This window comes from Bombina bombina, chromosome 6, assembly GCF_027579735.1.
Source record: "Bombina bombina isolate aBomBom1 chromosome 6, aBomBom1.pri, whole genome shotgun sequence".
Taxonomy (NCBI): Eukaryota; Metazoa; Chordata; class Amphibia; order Anura; family Bombinatoridae; genus Bombina; species Bombina bombina.
This window is the reverse complement of record NC_069504.1, coordinates 14,296,590-14,308,473: the sequence shown is the minus strand read 5'-3', so window position 1 is coordinate 14,308,473 and position 11,884 is coordinate 14,296,590. Positions and strand designations below refer to the sequence as shown.

The window sequence follows — 11,884 nt, the reverse complement described above, 5'->3', positions numbered from 1 at the left end:
TCTAGATTTCCTCAGTGATCAATCCACATGATGACGCCCCAGCTGGGTTCTGGTCCAGCGAGGCCGCTTATACCGCTTTACCTCTGGAGATGTCCTCAACCCAGAGCGTACCCAACCTCCTGTATCCGATCCAGATGCCCATCTACCCACTCATCCGATCCCATTGCAAACGCTCACCCACTGCTACAGCTGTCTGGCTCCTGGTCTTCTTTATTTGCCAAGGCAAGTGCAAAAAACAAAATAATGAAATAATCACAATCCAGGAGAAGAAACAAAAAAATGACTAGCGCTGACAGTTCAGATTGCAGTAGTGCTATACAGATGGCAGCGCTGTTTCTGCAGGCTGAGCCGGTCTGCAGAGGGTTCAGAGGCTTGTTCCACCCCCTCTCTTCACTGAGCTGGCCATGCCTAGGGCAGCCCCTTATTCCTTATTTGTGTTACCCTAGTCAAGAGGGAGGGGGATCAAGAGGAGGAGGTAGAGGGCAGCAGGGAGATGGCAGACATTGCGGTGGCTTTCTCTTCAGCTATTCTCCCCCCTATCTGTCTGCTTCTCTCTCATTAAACTGAGCCCAAGAGCTGATGTGAGCATGCGTGCTTGACACCAATACTCAGACATAACACGGTGCTGTAGGGACGACAAGAGATTTATTATATGGCTGTGATACCGGCACTGAACACATCACACATTATACAATACAATATATAATAGTGCAGAACCGTCTGACAACAGATTCATTATACAGCTGTGATACCGGCACTGAACACATCACACATTATACAATACAATATATAATAGTGCAGTACCGCCTGACAACAGATTAATTATACAGCTGTGATACCGGCACTGAACACATCACACATTATACAATACAATATATAATAGTGCAGAACCGTCTGACAACAGATTAATTATACAGCTGTGATACCGGCACTGAACACATCACACATTATACAATACAATATATAATAGTGCAGTACCGTCTGACAACAGATTAATTATACAGCTGTGATACCGGCACTGAACACATCACACATTATACAATATAATATATAATAGTGCAGTACCGTCTGACAACAGATTAATTATACAGCTGTGATACCGGCACTGAACACATCACACATTATACAATACAGTATATAATAGTGCAGTACCGTCTGACAACAGATTAATTATACAGCTGTGATACCGGCACTGAACACATCACACATTATTCAATACAATATATAATAGTGCAGTACCGTCTGACAACAGATTTATTATACAGATGTGATACCGGCACTGTACACATCACACATTATACAATACAATATATAATAGTGCAGAACCGTCTGACAAGGGATTTATTATACGGCTGTGATACCGGCACTGAACACATCACACATTATACAATACAATATATAATAGTGCAGAACCGTCTGACAACAGATTAATTATACAGCTGTGATACCGGCACTGAACACATCACAGATTATACAATACAGTATATAATAGTGCAGAACCGTCTAACAAGAGATTTATTATACAGATGTGATACAGGCACTGAACACATCACACATTATACAATACGATATATAATAGTGCAGTACCGTCTGACAAGAAATTTATTATACGGCTATGATACTAGCACTGTACACATCACACATTATACAATACAATTCATAATAGTGCAGTACCGTCTGACAAGAGATTTATTATATGGCTGTGATACCGACACTGAACACATCACACATTATACAATACAATATATAATAGTGCAGAACCGTCTGACAACAGATTAATTATACAGCTGTGATACCGGCACTGAACACATCACAGATTATACAATACAGTATATAATAGTGCAGAACCGTCTGACAAGGGATTTATTATACGGCTGTGATACCGGCACTGAATACATCACACATTATAAAATACAATTCATAATAGTGCAGTACCGTCTGACAAGAGATTTATTATACAGATGTGATACCGGCACTGAACACATCACACATTATACAATACAATATATAATAGTGCAGTACCGTCTGTGTTACAAACTGCTGTTTGTAACTGGCCCTTTAAATGGAAAATTGCCCTGCTTCCCTGGATTTTGGAGAAGCCTATTTGCCAGCCTCCTTCCACATGACTATGGCCCCTGGAAGATTGTGCCCCTGAGGACATATTGACTTTTGTTGGGTGTGTATGGCCCTTTAAGAACCGTCTGGGGACATATTGTGACTTTGGTGAACAATGCCCCTTTAAGACTATGTCCCCAGACCTGTGAAATGACTTGTCCCTGGCTTTCTCCCACTTGGTTCAGTTTCATTGTGTGCCATTAAGTGCTATGTGACAGACCCTTTGGTCAGAACTACAGAGATAACTTTGTTCAGCTTCAAGAAGCATTTTAAATACAAGTTTGCTGGGATCAGCTCTAATTAAGTTTAGTGATAAACTTTCCCATTGTCTAATCAGACTTCTAGTAGTGATAAGGTGGACTGCATTGTTTTATTGTGTGTAAAATGTTATCTGCTAAAGTAATGTTGTGGCCTGTCAAAGGGAGTGTCTCTCTATCTAATATCAAATGTGTGATGGGGGATTTTATGCCTCCCCCTGAGAGTGTCCTGTTTGCATGTAACCTCAATAAAAAGCAGGCTGTGTGCTCCAGCACATCAGACCTATGTTGACCCTCTAACTTGCAGCTTTGACTCATGTTTGTAGGGGACAGCTTCAGCTATAATCACTACAGGGATTGCTATGCTCTTCATACTCCCTTAGCTACAGGGATTGCTACAGAAGGAAGAGGTTCACCTACTGGAGCCTGGTCGTAGGTCCAGGGCGCAGAGCAGACGGCGAGATACCAGCCCAGCAGCGGTGGTTCGTGGAGTCTGCATTACTTATGGTGGCTACGCAGCAGTTATAGAGTCTACGGTGCTGCTGCTCCTTTAGTGAGAGCTAGGAGCATCCTTTTCTACGGTCCAACTTCCAGCCAGCCTGGAGGCAACCGTAACATTTGGCGGCAGCGGTGGGATTGGCGTCCTAGCGCAAGGAGCAGCACCACAACAGCACTGGTATCGTAGGAGAGTTATTGAGGGCAACGCTAGCCACTGCGCAGCGTCCCTACCTACAGCAGCATGGAGCTGACAAGACACTGGTCAGAACCCTGTGAAGAGCACCTCAACCTGATCCGTCGCTATGAGGGCGCTGATTTCGTTCCAGAGGTAAAGAGGCGGCTAGTCCGATATGGTCCAGACCCTGCACAGGAGGTAGTCAGTCGCCTCATCCGGGAATTGGCTACTGAGAACGAAGCGGCACGAGCCTTTGAGCGCCAACTGTGGAGTTTGAGGGTATGGACACCTGGTCTCTCTCCCCAGCCGCAGCATGTTCCACAGGGAGAGGAGAGCAGCGACCTCCCTCCCCAGCGGCAGTATACTGTGCAGAGGGAAGAGACAACCGGTCTCCTTCCCCAACCCCAACCAGAGATACCAGAGGCAGCAGGCCTCATAGACTGGTCCTGGGAGGACCCCCAGCAGGCAGGTGGAGATGGGACCGCAGTCTCTCTACCGGCCCTACAGGGATGCTGGGCAGGCGGCCCACATCCCCAGCGACAGACCCAGCTACAGGGAGGGGAGAGCATCGACCTCCCTCCCCAGCCGGAGTGTGCCTTCCAGGGAGAGGAGACAACCGGTCTCTCTCCCCAGCCGCAGCATGTTCCACAGGAAGCGGAGAGCATCGACCTCCCTTCCCAACGGCCGCCGGAGTATCAGGAGGAGGAGGTAAGCCAATCTCCCCCTCCCCAGCTAACTCCTAACTTGGGCCCAGGGTTAACAGTGGAGATGTTAACCCCCACTGACCCCCATGTTCCCTTTGCCACCGGGCAGGACTATGCCCCAATTCCCCCAGCAGAAGAGCTGGCATCAGGACAGAGCGCTGCTGGCCTCTGCCCTACAGACCTTGTCCTTGTTACAGAACTGGCCTGCAAACCCCTCACCCCAGCAGAAGCGCTGGCACCAGGGCAGAGTGCCGCTGGCCTCTGCCCCCCAAGTACCATCAGCTATTTGCCCAGCTGCGCCAGGAAGGCCGAGGATGCTACACTTTCATCCTACAACCTGGAACTTACAGGCCAGTACTACGTATTGTGGGGGGGCTACTTTGCTGCTAACGATTATTTGTGGGTGGGTTGCGAGACTAACTTAGGCACTGACCGGCAGAAGGTCAGGTGCCTGGTTAGTCTCCCTCCAAAAGGGGAGATATGTTACAAACTGCTGTTTGTAACTGGCCCTTTAAATGGAAAATTGCCCTGCTTCCCTGGATTTTGGAGAAGCCTATTTGCCAGCCTCCTTCCACATGACTATGGCCCCTGGAAGATTGTGCCCCTGAGGACATATTGACTTTTGTTGGGTGTGTATGGCCCTTTAAGAACCGTCTGGGGACATATTGTGACTTTGGTGAACAATGCCCCTTTAAGACTATGTCCCCAGACCTGTGAAATGACTTGTCCCTGGCTTTCTCCCACTTGGTTCAGTTTCATTGTGTGCCATTAAGTGCTATGTGACAGACCCTTTGGTCAGAACTACAGAGATAACTTTGTTCAGCTTCAAGAAGCATTTTAAATACAAGTTTGCTGGGATCAGCTCTAATTAAGTTTAGTGATAAACTTTCCCATTGTCTAATCAGACTAGTATTGATAAGGTGGACTGCATTGTTTTATTGTGTGTAAAATGTTATCTGCTGAAGTAATGTTGTGGCCTGTCAAAGGGAGTGTCTCTCTATCTAATATCAAATGTGTGATGGGGGATTTTATGCCTCCCCCTGAGAGTGTCCTGTTTGCATGTAACCTCAATAAAAGCAGGCTGTGTGCTCCAGCACATCAGACCTATGTCGACCCTCTAACTTGCAGCTTTGACTCATGTTTGTAGGGGACAGCTTCAGCTATAATCACTACAGGGATTGCTATGCTCTTCATACTCCCTTAGCTACAGGGATTGCTACAGAAGGAAGAGGTTCACCTACTGGAGCCTGGTCGTAGGTCCAGGGCGCAGAGCAGACGGCGAGATACCAGCCCAGCAGCGGTGGTTCGTGGAGTCTGCATTACTTATGGTGGCTACGCAGCAGTTATAGAGTCTACGGTGCTGCTGCTCCTTTGGTGAGCGCTAGGAGCATCATTTTCTACGGTCCAACTTCCAGCCAGCCTGGAGGCAACCGTAACAGTCTGACAAGGGATTTATTATACAGCTGTGATACCGGCACTGAAGACATCACACATTATACAATACAATATATAATAGTGCAGAACCGTCTGAAAAGAGATTTATTATACAGCTGTGATACCAGCACTGAACACATCACACATTATACAATACAATATATAATAGTGCAGTACCGTCTGACAAGAGATTTATTATACAGCTGTGATACCGGCACTGAACACATCACACATTATACAATACAATATATAATAGTGCAGAACCGTCTGACAACAGATTAATTATACAGCTGTGATACCGGCACTGTACACATCACACATTATACAATACAATATAAAATAGTGCAGTACCGTCTGACAACAGATTAATTATACAGCTGTGATACCGGCACTGAACACATCACACATTATACAATACAATATATAATAGTGCAGAACCGTCTGACAAGAGATTTATTATACGGCTGTGATACCGGCACTGTACACATCACACATTATACAATACAATATATAATAGTGCAGTACCGTCTGACAAGAGATTTATTATACGGCTGTGATACCAGCACTGAACACATCACACATTATACAATACAATATATAATAGTGCAGAACCGTCTGACAAGAAATTTATTATACGGCTATGATACTAGCACTGTACACATCACACATTATACAATACAATTCATAATAGTGCAGTACCATCTGACGAGAGATTTATTATACGGCTATGATACCGGCACTGTACCCATCACACATTATACAATACAATATATAATAGTGCAGAACCGTCTGACAAGAGATTTATTATACAGATGTGATACCAGCACTGTACACATCACACATTATACAATACGATATATAATAGTGCAGTACCGTCTGACAAGAGATTTATTATACAGATGTGATACCGGCACTGTACACATCACACATTATACATTACAATATATAATAGTGCAGAACCGTCTGACAAGGGATTTATTATACGGCTGTGATACCGGCACTGAACACATCACACATTATACAATACAATATAAAATAGTGCAGAACTATGTGACAATTGAATTATTATACGGCTGTGATACCGGCACTGTACACATCACACATTATACAATACAATATATAATAGTGCGGAACCGTCTGACAAGAGATTTATTATACAGCTGTGATACCGGCACTGAACACATCACACATTATACAATACAATATATAATAGTGCAGTACCGTCTGACAAGAGATTTATTATACAGCTGTGATACCGGCACTGTACACATCACACATTATACAATACAATATATAATAGTGCAGTACCGTCTGACAAGGGATTTATTATACAGCTGTGATACCGGCACTGTACACATCACACATTATACAATACAATATATAATAGTGCAGTACCGTCTGACAAGGGATTTATTATACGGCTGTGATACCGGCACTGAACACATCACACATTATACAATACAATATATAATAGTGCAGAACCATCTGACAAGGGATTTATTATACAGCTGTGATACCGGCACTGTACACATCATACAATACAATATATAATAGTGCAGAACCGTCTGAAAAGAGATTTATTATACAGCTGTGATACCGGCACTGTACACATCATACAATACAATATATAATAGTGCAGTACCGTCTGACAAGAGATGTATTATACAGCTGTGATACCGGCACTGTACACATCATACAATACAATATATAATAGTGCAGTACCGTCTGACAAGAGATGTATTATACAGCTGTGATACCGGCACTGAACACATCACACATTATACAATACAATATATAATAGTGCAGTACCGTCTGACAAGAGATTAATTATACGGCTATAATACCAGCACTGTACACATCACACATTATACAATACAATATATAATAGTGCAGTACCGTCTGACAGTACCGGCACTGTACACATCACACGTTATACAATACAATATATAATAGTGCAGTACCGTCTGACAAGGGATTTATTATACAGCTGTGATACCGGCACTGTACACATCACACATTATACAATACAATATATAATAGTGCAGTACCGTCTGACAAGAGATTTATTATACGGCTGTGATACCAGCACTGAACACATCACACATTATACAATACAATATATAATAGTGCAGAACCGTCTGACAAGAAATTTATTATACGGCTATGATACTAGCACTGTACACATCACACATTATACAATACAATTCATAATAGTGCAGTACCGTCTGACGAGAGATTTATTATACGGCTATGATACCGGCACTGTACCCATCACACATTATACAATACAATATATAATAGTGCAGAACCGTCTGACAAGAGATTTATTATACAGATGTGATACCAGCACTGTACACATCACACATTATACAATACGATATATAATAGTGCAGTACCGTCTGACAAGAGATTTATTATACAGATGTGATACCGGCACTGTACACATCACACATTATACATTACAATATATAATAGTGCAGAACCGTCTGACAAGGGATTTATTATACGGCTGTGATACCGGCACTGAACACATCACACATTATACAATACAATATAAAATAGTGCAGAACTATGTGACAATTGAATTATTATACGGCTGTGATACCGGCACTGTACACATCACACATTATACAATACAATATATAATAGTGCGGAACCGTCTGACAAGAGATTTATTATACAGCTGTGATACCGGCACTGAACACATCACACATTATACAATACAATATATAATAGTGCAGTACCGTCTGACAAGAGATTTATTATACAGCTGTGATACCGGCACTGTACACATCACACATTATACAATACAATATATAATAGTGCAGTACCGTCTGACAAGGGATTTATTATACAGCTGTGATACCGGCACTGTACACATCACACATTATACAATACAATATATAATAGTGCAGTACCGTCTGACAAGGGATTTATTATACGGCTGTGATACCGGCACTGAACACATCACACATTATACAATACAATATATAATAGTGCAGAACCATCTGACAAGGGATTTATTATACAGCTGTGATACCGGCACTGTACACATCATACAATACAATATATAATAGTGCAGAACCGTCTGAAAAGAGATTTATTATACAGCTGTGATACCGGCACTGTACACATCATACAATACAATATATAATAGTGCAGTACCGTCTGACAAGAGATGTATTATACAGCTGTGATACCGGCACTGTACACATCATACAATACAATATATAATAGTGCAGTACCGTCTGACAAGAGATGTATTATACAGCTGTGATACCGGCACTGAACACATCACACATTATACAATACAATATATAATAGTGCAGTACCGTCTGACAAGAGATTAATTATACGGCTATAATACCAGCACTGTACACATCACACATTATACAATACAATATATAATAGTGCAGTACCGTCTGACAGTACCGGCACTGTACACATCACACGTTATACAATACAATATATAATAGTGCAGTACCGTCTGACAAGGGATTTATTATACAGCTGTGATACCGGCACTGTACACATCACACATTATACAATACAATATATAATAGTGCAGAACCGTCTGACAAGAGATTATACAGATGTGATACCGGCACTGTACACATCACACATTATACAATACAATATATAATAGTGCAGTACCGTCTGACAAGAGATTTATTATACAGCTGTGATACCGGCACTGTACACATCACACATTATACAATACAATATATAATAGTGCAGAACCGTCTGAAAAGAGATTTATTATACAGCTGTGATACCGGCACTGAACACATCACACATTATACAATACAATATATAATAGTGCAGTACCGTCTGACAAGAGATTTATTATACAGCTGTGATACCGGCACTGAACACATCACACATTATACAATACAATATAAAATAGTGCAGTACCGTCTGACAAGAGATTAATTATACAGCTGTGATACCGGCACTGAACACATCACACATTATACAATACAATATATAATAGTGCAGAACCGTCTGACAACAGATTAATTATACAGCTGTGATACCGGCACTGTACACATCACAGATTATACAATACAATATATAATAGTGCAGAACCGTCTGACAAGAGATTTATTATACGGCTGTGATACCGGCACTGTACACATCACACATTATACAATACAATATATAATAGTGCAGAACCGTCTGACAAGAGATTTATTATACAGATGTGATACCAGCACTGTACACATCACACATTATACAATACGATATATAATAGTGCAGTACCGTCTGACAAGAGATTTATTATACAGATGTGATACCGGCACTGTACACATCACACATTATACATTACAATATATAATAGTGCAGAACCGTCTGACAAGGGATTTATTATACGGCTGTGATACCGGCACTGAACACATCACACATTATACAATACAATATAAAATAGTGCAGAACTATGTGACAATTGAATTATTATACAGCTGTGATACCGGCACTGTACACATCACACATTATACAATACAATATATAACAGTGCAGTACCGTCTGACACGGGATTTATTATACGGCTGTGATACCGGCACTGTACACATCACACATTATACAATACAATATATAATAGTGCAGTACCGTCTGACAAGGGATTTATTATACAGCTGTGATACCGGCACTGTACACATCACACATTATAAAATACAATATATAATAGTGCAGTACCGTATGACAAGAGATTTATTATACAGATGTGATACCGGCACTGAACACATCACACATTATACAATACAATATATAATAGTGCAGAACCGTCTGACAAGGGATTTATTATACAGCTGTGATACCGGCACTGTACACATCATACAATACAATATATAATAGTGCAGAACCGTCTGAAAAGAGATTTATTATACAGCTGTGATACCGGCACTGTACACATCATACAATACAATATATAATAGTGCAGTACCGTCTGACAAGAGATGTATTATACAGCTGTCATACCGGCACTGTACACATCATACAATACAATATATAATAGTGCAGTACCGTCTGACAAGAGATTTATTATACAGCTGTGATACCGGCACTGTACACATCATACAATACAATATATAATAGTGCAGTACCGTCTGACAAGAGATGTATTATACAGCTGTGATACCGGCACTGAACACATCACACATTATACAATACAATATATAATAGTGCAGTACCGTCTGACAAGAGATTAATTATACGGCTATAATACCAGCACTGTACACATCACACATTATACAATACAATATATAATAGTGCAGTACCGTCTGACAAGAGATTTATTATACAGCTGTGATACCGGCACTGTACACATCACACGTTATACAATACAATATATAATAGTGCAGTACCGTCTGAGAAGGGATTTATTATACAGCTGTGATACCGGCACTGTACACATCACACATTATACAATACAATATATAATAGTGCAGAACCGTCTGACAACAGATTTATTATACGGCTTTTATACCGGCACTGTACACATCACACATTATACAATACAAAATATAATAGTGCAGTACCGTCTCACAACAGATTAATTATACAGCTGTGATACCGGCACTGTACACATCACAGATTATACAATACAAAATATAATAGTGCAGTACCGTCTGACAAGAGATTTATTATATGGCTGTGATACCGGCACTGAACACATCACACATTATACAATACAAAATATAATAGTGCAGTACCGTCTGACAAGAGATTTATTATATGGCTGTGATACCGGCACTGAACACATCACACATTATACAATACAATATAAAATAGTGCAGTACCGTTTGACAAGAGATTTATTATACAGCTGTGATACCGGCACTGTACACATCACACATTATACAATACAATATATAATAGTGCAGAACCGTCTGAAAAGAGATTTATTATACAGCTGTGATACCGGCACTGTACACATCACACATTATACAATACAATATATAATAGTGCAGTACCGTCTGACAAGGGATTTATTGTACAGCTGTGATACCGGCACTGTACACATCACACATTATACAATACAATATATAATAGTGCAGTACCGTCTGACAGCAGATTAATTATACAGCTGTGATACCGGCACTGTACACATCACACATTATACAATACAATATATAATAGTGCAGAACCGTCTGAAAAGAGATTTATTATACAGCTGTGATACCGGCACTGTACACATCACACATTATACAATACAATATATAATAGTGCAGAACCGTCTGACAACAGATTAATTATACAGCTGTGATACCGGCACTGTACACATCACACATTATACAATACAATATATAATAGTGCAGAACCGTCTGACAACAGATTAATTATACAGCTGTGATACCGGCACTGAACACATCACACATTATACAATACAATATATAATAGTGCAGTACCGTCTGACAACAGAGTAATTATACAGCTGTGATACCGGCACTGTACACATCACACATTATACAATACAATATATAATAGTGCAGAACCGTCTGAAAAGAGATTTATTATACAGCTGTGATACCGGCACTGTACACATCACACATTATACAATACAATATATAATAGTGCAGAACCGTCTGACAAGAGATGTATTATACAGCTGTGATACCGGCACTGAACACATCACACATTATACAATACAATATATAATAGTGCAGAACCGTCTGAAAAGAGATTAATTATACAGCTGT

The 11,884-nt window shown here is 40.8% G+C and overlaps 1 protein-coding gene across 1 annotated transcript in view; it reads right to left on the bottom strand.

Annotated features, from left to right (window-relative positions):
• LOC128662718 (protein DENND6B-like) overlaps positions 1 to 11,884 on the bottom strand; it is a 574,365-nt gene that overhangs the window by 464,753 nt on the left and 97,728 nt on the right. The window lies entirely within an intron of this gene.